Source organism: Ceratotherium simum, chromosome 3 (assembly GCF_057802395.1).
Source record: "Ceratotherium simum simum isolate JZ-2026a chromosome 3, ASM5780239v1, whole genome shotgun sequence".
Lineage (NCBI taxonomy): Eukaryota > Metazoa > Chordata > Mammalia > Perissodactyla > Rhinocerotidae > Ceratotherium > Ceratotherium simum.
In genome coordinates this window covers 31,913,820-31,924,280 of record NC_141902.1, presented here as the reverse complement: position 1 = coordinate 31,924,280, position 10,461 = coordinate 31,913,820, and positions in this window count along the sequence as shown.

Sequence of the window (10,461 nt, the reverse complement as noted above, 5' to 3'; positions counted from 1 at the left end):
TTTGGTCACATCTAATAGTGAGGAAAAATAGGAGATCAAAATTCAAATCAATTGTTTGTTTAAAATTTGCTGGAAGTTTAGTGAGGAATATGACTGGAAAGTAATTGTTAATTGTTGCTGTCTGAACTAAATAATCTGATACTTGATCATGTTGTGCAAACTGTGCTTCATGGTACATAAATCTCCTTTTCTCCACAAGACTGAATAGTTCTCTGGGGGCAAGATCTTCTTTATTTAGTTAGTTTGATTTCTTACAGTTCCTATGGGTGCTCATGTTCATGTACGCAGTGGCTCAGTGATTTCTTGAATGATTTTTTTTTAAGGTCATTATTTTGATTTTTGCTTGCTTTGCTGTTTTCTCAGAGAGAGAAATAAAGAATAACACAACAAAGATATGAAGAGAGACAGAGAAAAAGTAAAGAGATTAGGAAGAGATTTTTTTAAATTATTTTATTGAGGTCATGTTGGTTTACAACATTGTGTAAATTTTTATTCAAAGTTTCTGCAAGACCTCATTGCTTAGACTAGATATTCGGCCAGTGTTACTTCAGAACCCCCAAATGGTGTGTTCTTACTTAATTACTTGTAAAAAGAGACTCTATGTTCAGAAATTGCAGGTTCCATTCTGAATTAGGCAATGTGAATTTCTAATGGGAATGACTATTTTTCCATAAAGTTTAAAAGGAGTGCGTGTCTGAGATTAAGGCAGGGAATTTGGATTTTTGTTGTTGTTTCTGACGTCTCCCCAGTGGCCAACACAACACATCCTGTAGTATGTGCCAAATAAACGTTTATAGAACAACCTGATAAAACCAAATGGAGAAAAAATAAGTTTGTTTGGAACGTTATACCTCATGTTCCAACTAAACCCTACCTCGAGTGTCCACCTATGTAGTATCATTGATTCCCCTGTGTGGGCAGTTATCACAGCTCTGCCCACAAACATGCTTATCTTTCTGAAGTGCTTTGTCTGTCCCTTTTCAAGCTGACCACTGTTCCCTTGTAGATGTGCTTAATTAAGAGGGCCATCCATCATAGCTTCATTCTTTCACCTGATCTTAAGTTATCCCTCCTCAGATTCCTTTCTTCAGGTCTCAGGTCCTGTGCTGCACTCTCAGATGAGCCCCTTCTCTATCACTAATCTACATGGGCTCATTAAAGTGAATTCCCCAGATAATGCTCTTTGCTTTCCTCAAGAACTTCATTATAGTTTTGGGGACCTTACACGTTTGCAGTTATGAGTGCATGTATTTCCCACATGTTAGTTAAGATTGAACTACAGCCTTCCTTTCCAGATGTTACAGAGGTGCAATTACTGTCTTAGACTTTGGCTCATGGATCTAATATTACCATTCAAATGCCTGAATCATTTTTCAGCTTTTTAATAAACCAGGACTTAGCATTCATTCAAACACATCCGCACCTGTTGCACTACTTTCTTTCTTCTCCTTCTCATGCTTATATGTTCTCTCTTCCTTCTTTCCTTGCTCACTTTTTTTACATTGTGTTTTTTTTCTCTCTTTTCCTTGTTTTCAGCTGCTTCTCTCCTTCCTCATTTCCAGTCTTTCTCTGGAAATATCCATAAGTACAAGTCGAGTTTAGCCCTGGAATAATAACATAGGTCAGCAGGGCTCCACTGAAAGGGAACATAAGGTCAGAGCAACAGCGGTTGTCCCTGCTATTGGCCTTCTGTACTTGTCCACCAAGTCTGGTCTGCAAGGCTGGGAACTGTCTCCTGCTTCCTCCTCTTTCCCCTGCCCATTTCCTCCCCTGACTTATAGAAGGCTTCTGGAGGATGAGTCAAGCACATGGGCTGGTGAATTTTTTTCTCTATTTTATATATGAGTAAGAGCTGGTATGTAGTTCTAAGCTGGGCTTCCATGAGTGGGTTAGCATCAAATATTTAGCTTTGTGTCCTAAGAAACTAAAATTTTTATGTCCTAGGGAAGTCACTTACTGAGGAACATAAGTGATACTAATAAAAGTTCCAAAAGATTTATAAAAAAACTGGAAAGTCGGGCTTCAAATTTACCAGGAGAATATACTTGGCACAAACCTATTATCTATGGAGGGTCTTAAAGTTCATTAAGCTGTCTAATGAGTGAAGAATTGATGGTGACAAAAGGAAATTGATATTTCTGAGATGGTATTTGCATCAGGCTCACTCATTTTAGTGTGTGGAGAGGTATTCCACTTTGGTGCATTTCATCAGAAGCAGTGGAACACATTACATACTAGAAGCTGAAGCCACACTAGTAAATGCTTACTCTCCAGTTCTCAATATTCCTTGACATCGAAATCTTTTGCCATCACAACATTATCTGTTTCTCGTAATTTGATAAATGGTAGTCTATTTTTTATTAAACACCTGCCCACAGGACTGGACTATGCTCAGTATACACAGCCCACAAGATGATACCCAGTTGCAGGAGACTCCAGACTGTGTTGGACAGAGATGTTTGTCTGTGGTTATGTCATGTCAAGAAGGAGATACTCATCAGAATCCAGGAAATGGAGCCAAAAGTTGGGTGTTAGGAAGGCAACAGTTGGTAAATCAAGATGGCCGTGCAAATGGGCACAAGGAAGTGATCCTGGACTTAAATACAAAGACCCTGAGGGTCCTTCAGGGCAATCTTCTCACACAGGCTTGAGGCCTAAGTCAGGCTGGTCAGTTTTTATTTGTGTTACCTTCTGTGGAGGCACCATCCTGACCAATTAATCTCATGAGTAACTTATCTCAACGTGATGATTCGTGTCAACTTCAATTTCAGGGTAGCATTTTCTTTGTCTCAAAATTATTGGGTACACCCTTCTATGGGCTCCATTGTCTCCCTTTCATCAACCAAACCTACTTATACTTCTTCCTCATACCTTCTGTTTATTCTCAGAACTTACATTAAACAAAGCTAAAAGAGGAGTTTCTTTGGTTTTATTATCCGTGTCTTTGTATCCCCCTTCCTGAAATAGTCTCCCAGGAACTGTTGCCAGAATGCCATTTTTTGCTACCCAGCTTTCCTTCCACTGACTGACTGTACCTACCTGCACACATACTCGGGGGTGCTGCTCATAGGCTAGCTATGCTATGCTCTAATGTTTCCTCCTCTTCTTCCTTCCAAAGTCTACCTGCCCAGCGTGACTTCACATCGTGATTCTGTTTGGTATCTTGTTACTCTTTCTATGAATTAATTTGAGCTAAGGTTTTAAAGATCAACCAATACTGTACCTAGATAGTTTCATTTTAAAATCAGTCTTCAATGCTTTGATTCACATAAGTGGACTAGTAATTGGAATTATAGGCATGCTAGTAACAGGATGGCATTGTAGCTGCAGTATGAATAGCTACTCAGAGCCACCCTAGCCCCAAGGTTATCAATCCCCTTCATCAATCTTATAGATATAGTGCACAGAATTAAACCGTGAACTAAAAAGCAGTGAAATATTAGTTTTCACCAGATTATCTCTTAAAAAAATACCCATCCATTTAAGTTGTATTCTTAGCTCTACCACTAGTTCTGCAAACTTGGGCTATTACTCGTTCATCTCTAAAATGAATATGGGGCTAGATAATTTTTAAGTTCAGTTCCAGGTCTAATATTCTCTCATAATAACAGTAACTGACATTTTATTTATGAAGAACTATATATTCTAGTAAGCATTTCATTTATTCTAGTGTTCAACAAGTATTTTTTGAGGGCCTACTATGTACCAGGCACTGCAGTAGGCACCAGGGATATGATGGTAAACATGTCATATAGAGTTCCTGCCCTCATGAAGCTCATGCTACTGTGAGGGAGACAGACACTGAGCATATAGACAATGAGTAAATATAACTTGATGTAGTGCTAAAGGCTATGAAGAAAAATAATGCATAATCAGGGGATAGAGAGTAACAGTTCATGGAGGTCTGGTGGTTATTTAAGGCAAAGTGAGCAGAAGGTTACATTTGAGTCGAGCTCTGAATGGTACGAGAGAGAAGCCACAGAGAACATAAGAGAAAAAAGAGAGAACAGGTCAGAGGCCCTAAGGCTTGAGAGGCTGGTGTGGAATGAGCAAGGGGAAGACTGCAGGACATGAAGGTAGAGGTAGGCAGGGGTCAGATCTGACAAAGTCTTGTAAGCCATGTTAATATACCATGTGGAGGTTACTATTCTACCCTCACATCAACCCTGTAACGTAGGTAGGCATTGTTATTATCTCCATTTTATTCCTAAGAAAACTAAGGCTCAGAGAGGTTAAGCAACTTGTCCAAGTTCACACAGTCTATATGTGCCAGAGCCAGGTGGTCTGGCTCTGGGGACTCCACCCTTGACCATTGTGTTCTACTGTCTTTAAACAGTAGGGAGTTGGGATGTTGTTCTGATGAGAAGCCATTGGGAGGCTTGAAGAAGGGAGGGACATGGTTAAGAGCTCTGGCTTCCACATAGTAGGAGAAGAGTGGAAGCAGGGAGCCCAGTGGATGGTGACTGCAGTGGTCCAGGTGAGGTGGCCGTGGCTTAGACCAAGGTTTGCTGGACCTCTGAGTCGTGTCAAAGCCTGGTCCATGTGGTATGTCCTTGTGCCTTTTTGTGCTTAATATGTCTGTTTTGGTTTTGTCTTTATTTTGGGTGGAGGAGAGTGCATTTGATGGATTTAATGCATTCAGATTCATCAGCAGTCTGTAAACACAGAGGCCCTCACTTCCTTTCCAGGTAGCTGCTTTGCCGGGAGCACAGGGCTCAAGTGACGGAGCCTTTTTTTCAGTTTTATGAGCAGAGTTGAGAGAACCTATTTTAAAGGTTGGTGTTCAAGGTTTTCAGCCTCTTTATCCTACTGTATATTTTTTAATATATACAGTATGTTAACAATAGAGTTAACAACTTTTTTCTAGACAAATATACTTTGGACCTTTTGGAAGGATAATCTTTTAAGATTGATTCATTCTCTTTCAAATATTAATTTAAAAATGCTGTTGATGCCTAACCCCTTAGGGTACGTTCACATACTTATGAAGGCAAAATAACCTGTCCTTAAATTCATTCCGGCTATTATCTTATAGCTGTTTAATTTGCTGACGTTCTTATAAAGTAGATCACTAGCTAATTCCACGTTTTAGGAAGATGTACTGAAGCATAGTCTGGTTTAATTAAGTAATTTTTGGTAGCAAATTAGAAATAGACTCTTAGCTAGAAAATAAAATAGACTCTTAATAGTTGAACCAGAAATAGATTTGTCATTTCCTTGATTCACCAAGTGATGATGATGCTTCTAACTATTCTAATGTGACAAAAAATATACACATACAATATATATTTATACATGAAATATGATAATTGTATAATTCTTTTAATAAATATATAATTAAATAATTCTGCTGTGATAAACATATACATATAATATATATTTATACATTAAATGCTGAAAATAAGATATCCAGTGAAGTGATCTTTTAAGAGTGAAGATTAAGTAAAAACATTTACAGACAAAACAAATCTAAGAAAGTTTGCCACCAACAGGGCTTTGCTAAAGGATGTACTTTATGAGGAATAAAAATAATCCCAGAAAGAGGGTCTGAGAAGAAAGAGGAAATGGTAAGAAAAACAAAATGAAACAAAATAAATAAAAATGGTAAACAAGTTTATATGAAATAGTAACAATAAGTAAGTTTGGGGGTTAAAAAAATCACTGTATATTCAAAATTCTGGACAGTAATAGCATATAAATCAGGAAGGAAGTGATTGATGATAAAGAATTCTTAGGTCCTTTTATTGTTGTAGGAAGAAAAAATATTAATTTTAGACTTTAAATATGCAAGTTAAAATTTCTAAATTAGCCTGTAAAAAAAACAGAGGTTGGCAAACTTTTTCTGTAAAGGAGTAGGTAGTAAATACCACTATTTTCTGTCACAACTCTGTTGCAACTACTCACCTTTGCCATTGTAGCACAAAAACAGCCATGGCAATATGAAAATGAATGAGTGTGGCCGTATTCCAATAAAACTTTATTTACAAAAACAGTCAGTGGGCAGTTTCAGTCAGGCTCTTGATTTGCTGACCTCTGCCTGAAAGACTGATATTAGAAAGAAAGAGTGGTTGGAATAAGTGAACTAATCGTCCAACTTAAGAGCTTAGAAAAAAACAACAGAATAAAGCTAGAGAAAGGAAGAGGAAGGAAATGATATAGATAAGAGCAGAAATAAATAGAAAGAAAGACTCCATAAAGCAAAGCCAAACTGCTTATTTTATTTATTTATTTATTTTTTAAAAATTTATTCTCTCATTTAATCCTTTATTTATTTTTTTCTTTTCTTTTTTTTATTGCAGTAACATTGGTTTATAACATTATATAAATTCAGGTGTACATCGTTAGATTTCGATTTCTGCATAGGTTACATCATGTTCACCACCCAAAGACTGATTACAATCTATCACCACACACATGTGCCTAATCACCCCTTTCACCCTCCTCCCTCCCCGCTTCCCCTCTGGTAACCACCAATCCAATGTCTGTCTTTGTGTGATTGTTTGTTGCTGTTTTTATCTTCTACTTATGAGTGAGATCATAAGGTATTTGACCTTCTCCCTCTGACTTGTTTCGCTTAGGATAATACCCTCAAGGTCCATCCATGTTGTCACAAATGGCTGGAATTCATCATTTCTTATCACTGAGTAGTATTCCATTGTGTGTATATACCATATCTTCTTTATCCATTCATCCCTTGATGGGCACCTAGGTTGCTTCCAAGTCTTGGCTACTGTGAATAATGCCTCAATGAACATAGGGGTGCATGTATCCTTTTTTTTTTTTTTTTTAATTTTTTGTTTATTGCAGTAACATTGGTTTATAATATTGTATAAATTTCAGGTGTACATCATTATACTTCTATTTCTGCATAGATTACATCATGTTCACCACCCAAATACTAATTACAACCCATCACCACACACATGTGCCGAATTATCCCTTTCGCCCTCCTCCCTCCCCCCTTCCCCTCTGGTAACCACCAATCCAATCTCTGTCTCTGTGTGTTTGTTTATTTTTGTTATTATCTACTACTTAATGAAGGAAATCATATGGTATTTGACCTTCTCCCTCTGACTTATTTCACTTTGCCTAATGCCCTGAATGTCCATCCACATTGTCACAAATGGCTGGATTTCATCGTTTCTTATGGCTGAGTAGTATTCCACTGTGTATATATACCACAGCTTCTTTATCCATTCGTCCCTTGATGGGCACTTAGGTTGCTTCCAAGTCTTGGCTATTGTGAATAACGCTGCAATGAACACAGGGGTACATGTATCTTTACGCCTTGGTGTTTTCAAGGGTGCATGTATGTTTTCATGTTCTTTGGATAAATACCCGGCAGTGGAATACCTGATTTTAAAAGGCTGCGTTAGCTTAGGTGCTCCAGAAAGCAGAACCTTACATTTCTAAGTTTCTAAGACTAAGGTTTCTAATACTTTTATTTGGGAGGTACAAGCCCAGGGCCCTGAGAGTGAGATAAGAAGAGTAGCAAAAAGCACCATGAGCTCTCAAAGGCACAGCATGTTGCCTGTCAGCACATTCACTTAGCAATGTGACCTTTCATCAGGGTTTCAGGGTGGAGGGGCAACCGCTCATAGGTTGGCTCTGTGCAAGAGAGAAAGAAGAATGTGATCAAGAGAATCTAAGAATGTACGCAAAGTTTGTGTTGCAAAACAAGACTAGTAATGCTTCTCAAATTCGGAAAAGATTGATATAAAAAACAAAAGGCATGAGTAAACAATGTTAAGAATAATAATATTAAATCTCTGATGCAGCAGAGATTTAAAAGATAAGAGATTATTATGAGCCACTTTATGCCAATAATTTTGAAAACTTGGGTGTTAGATCAAATTTCTAAAAGAGTATAAATTATCAAAACTGATTCAAAAAGAAAAAGAAAATCGGAATGCTCCTATAAACTATTAAATAAAATGAATCAACATATTGAAAAAAAGTTTCCTCCCAACACACAAGGCTTAGGTAATTTTATACGCAAATTCTACAACAGCAAAAAATCAAGCAACTGATAATTCCAGTCTTACAAAACCTTTTAAAAAGACTGTAAAGAGAAGAAACATTCCCAAATTAACATATAAGGCCAGTACAACCCTTTAAACAAAAATCAGTCAATGATTATTTGTCATTGGAAAATTGCCAAGTTCACTTTTGAACATAGATACAAAATCCTAAACAAATTATCATCAGGCTGAATTTATCAATAGATGAAAAAGTTAATACATCATGACTGTCAATTGGTACAGCCACGTTGGAAAACAACATGGCATTACCTGGTAACATGGTAAAGTTGAACGTACACATGCCCTTTGGCCCAGCAGTTCCTTTAGTACAGCCTCTAAACTCAGGCACGTGTACATGAACAAGTGTTCAAGGATGTCCATAATATTGAACAACTGGAAATAACCTACATACCCATCAACAATAGAATGGAAAAAAGTGTTCATATCATACATATATATTCATAGAGAACAGTGAGATGAATTAGCTACAGTTACCTGCAACAGTGTGGGTAAGTCTTATGAACATAATGGTGAAAACTACAAACATTTGGTTTCTCTTAAAAGCAAGAAAAACTAAACGATGTATTATTTATGGGTACATACACATGTAGTAAAACTATAAAGGAAAGCAAGAGCTTGAAAAACCTGCAAATTAAGGATAGATGCTACCTCTGGCAGATGCAGGAGGGGAGATGGGAAGAGAGGGCTTCCTAAGATTGGTAATATTCTGTTTCTTATTCTGTATCTATATTGGTGGTAGGAACACAAGAGTTGTTGTTATTATATCATATATGACATTTCATATACACATATACATAGAAAGATAGGCATTTTCCAGAAGGAGATGGGACTACTACATACTCAGACCCAGAGGAGTGAAGGAGCGTGCTAGGTTCAGGGACTGGGAGAGATGCTGCTGCACAGCCTGTAGAGGTGATGGGGATGTAGCCAAAGGCCAGACTAAGAGGGCAGATAGGATTATGAAGACCCTTGTCTGAAATTTGTGTTTTGGAGGGAACGCTTCTGACCATATTTTGGAGAGGATATTGAAAGAGTAAGGCCAGTGACCAGGGGACGAGTTACAAGACTTCAGATTTAGTCCAGTCAAGAGATGACAAAAATATCATCAAAAGTAGTGGCAGCCAAGAGAGAGAAGAGAGGAAGGATTCAAAAGATATCTCAGAGGCAGAAGGGACAGGATTGGGCGCTGCCTGGTGGTTATGGGGGATGAGGGAATCAGAACAGTCAAAGGCGACCTCAGGGATTCCAGGGGGCATAATCACAGGGGAAAAAATGCCAGGGGAGGAATGTTTTTGAACAGACAAGAGGAAAAGGAGATGGCAGATTGAGCTTGAGGTATATCCAGAGTTGGCCTGTCCAGAGGGCATTTGATCATTGTCCTTCCTAGAGACTTGTCCCAGTACTACTGCCTGCTTCTTCTGGAAAGACATGCACCACTCACCTTGTGTTACTCAGTCTTCCTTAGCTTCTCCTGATTTAGTGGCCCCTTTAAACCCTTGTATGAGGACACAGCTCTCACATCACTGTGGTAAAACCATTACACAAGTTGTGGGTTTGGAGAACTTACCTTCCGAGCATGCCTGGCCTGTGCACGTGGTCGGGGCTCCAGGAAGCCCTCTTCTTACTGTTTATCCTGCTGACAGCACAGCCCTCCTAGAGATTCATTTGTTTCTTTAGGTATTGGAGGCTTATTCCAGAATTCCACGATCACTTAATTACAATCAAATATTCCTGTCCAGAGACTCAGAAGAGCTGCTGTATTAGTTTGCAAGAGCTGCCGGAGTAAAATATCACAGACTGGGTAGCTTAAACAACAGAAATTTATTTCTCACAGTTCTGGAGGCTAGAAGTCCAAGATAAAGATGTCGGCAGGTTTGGTTTCACTTGAGGTCTCTCTCCTCGGCTTGCAGATGGTCGCCTTATTGCTGTGTCCCCACATGGTCTTTTCTTTGTGTGCACACATTCCTGTTGTCTCTTCCTCTTCTTATAAGGACACCAGTCATATTGGATTAGGGCCCTGCCCTTATTTCCTCACTTAACCTAATTACCTCTTAAATACATTCACACTAGGGGTTGGGGCTTCAACATATGAATTTGAGGGGGGACATAATTCAGTCCGTAACACCTGAGTTCTAATGAAGGCCTAACCACACACTAGAGGTACCATCTTGGGCAAGTGACTTTCCCTGCACTCCTGTACTTCTCATCTGAAAACAAAGGAATAAGGACTAGAGTAGTGGTTCTCCAACATGAGCACGCATTAGAATCACCTGTACGGCTTGTTGACACACAGATTGCCGAGCCCATCCCCAGAATTTCTGATTCAATGACCCGGGGTGAGTGAGACTTTCCATTCAAACAAGTTTTCAGGTGCTGCTACTGCTGGTTCAGGGACCGTACTTGGAGAACCATTGAAGTC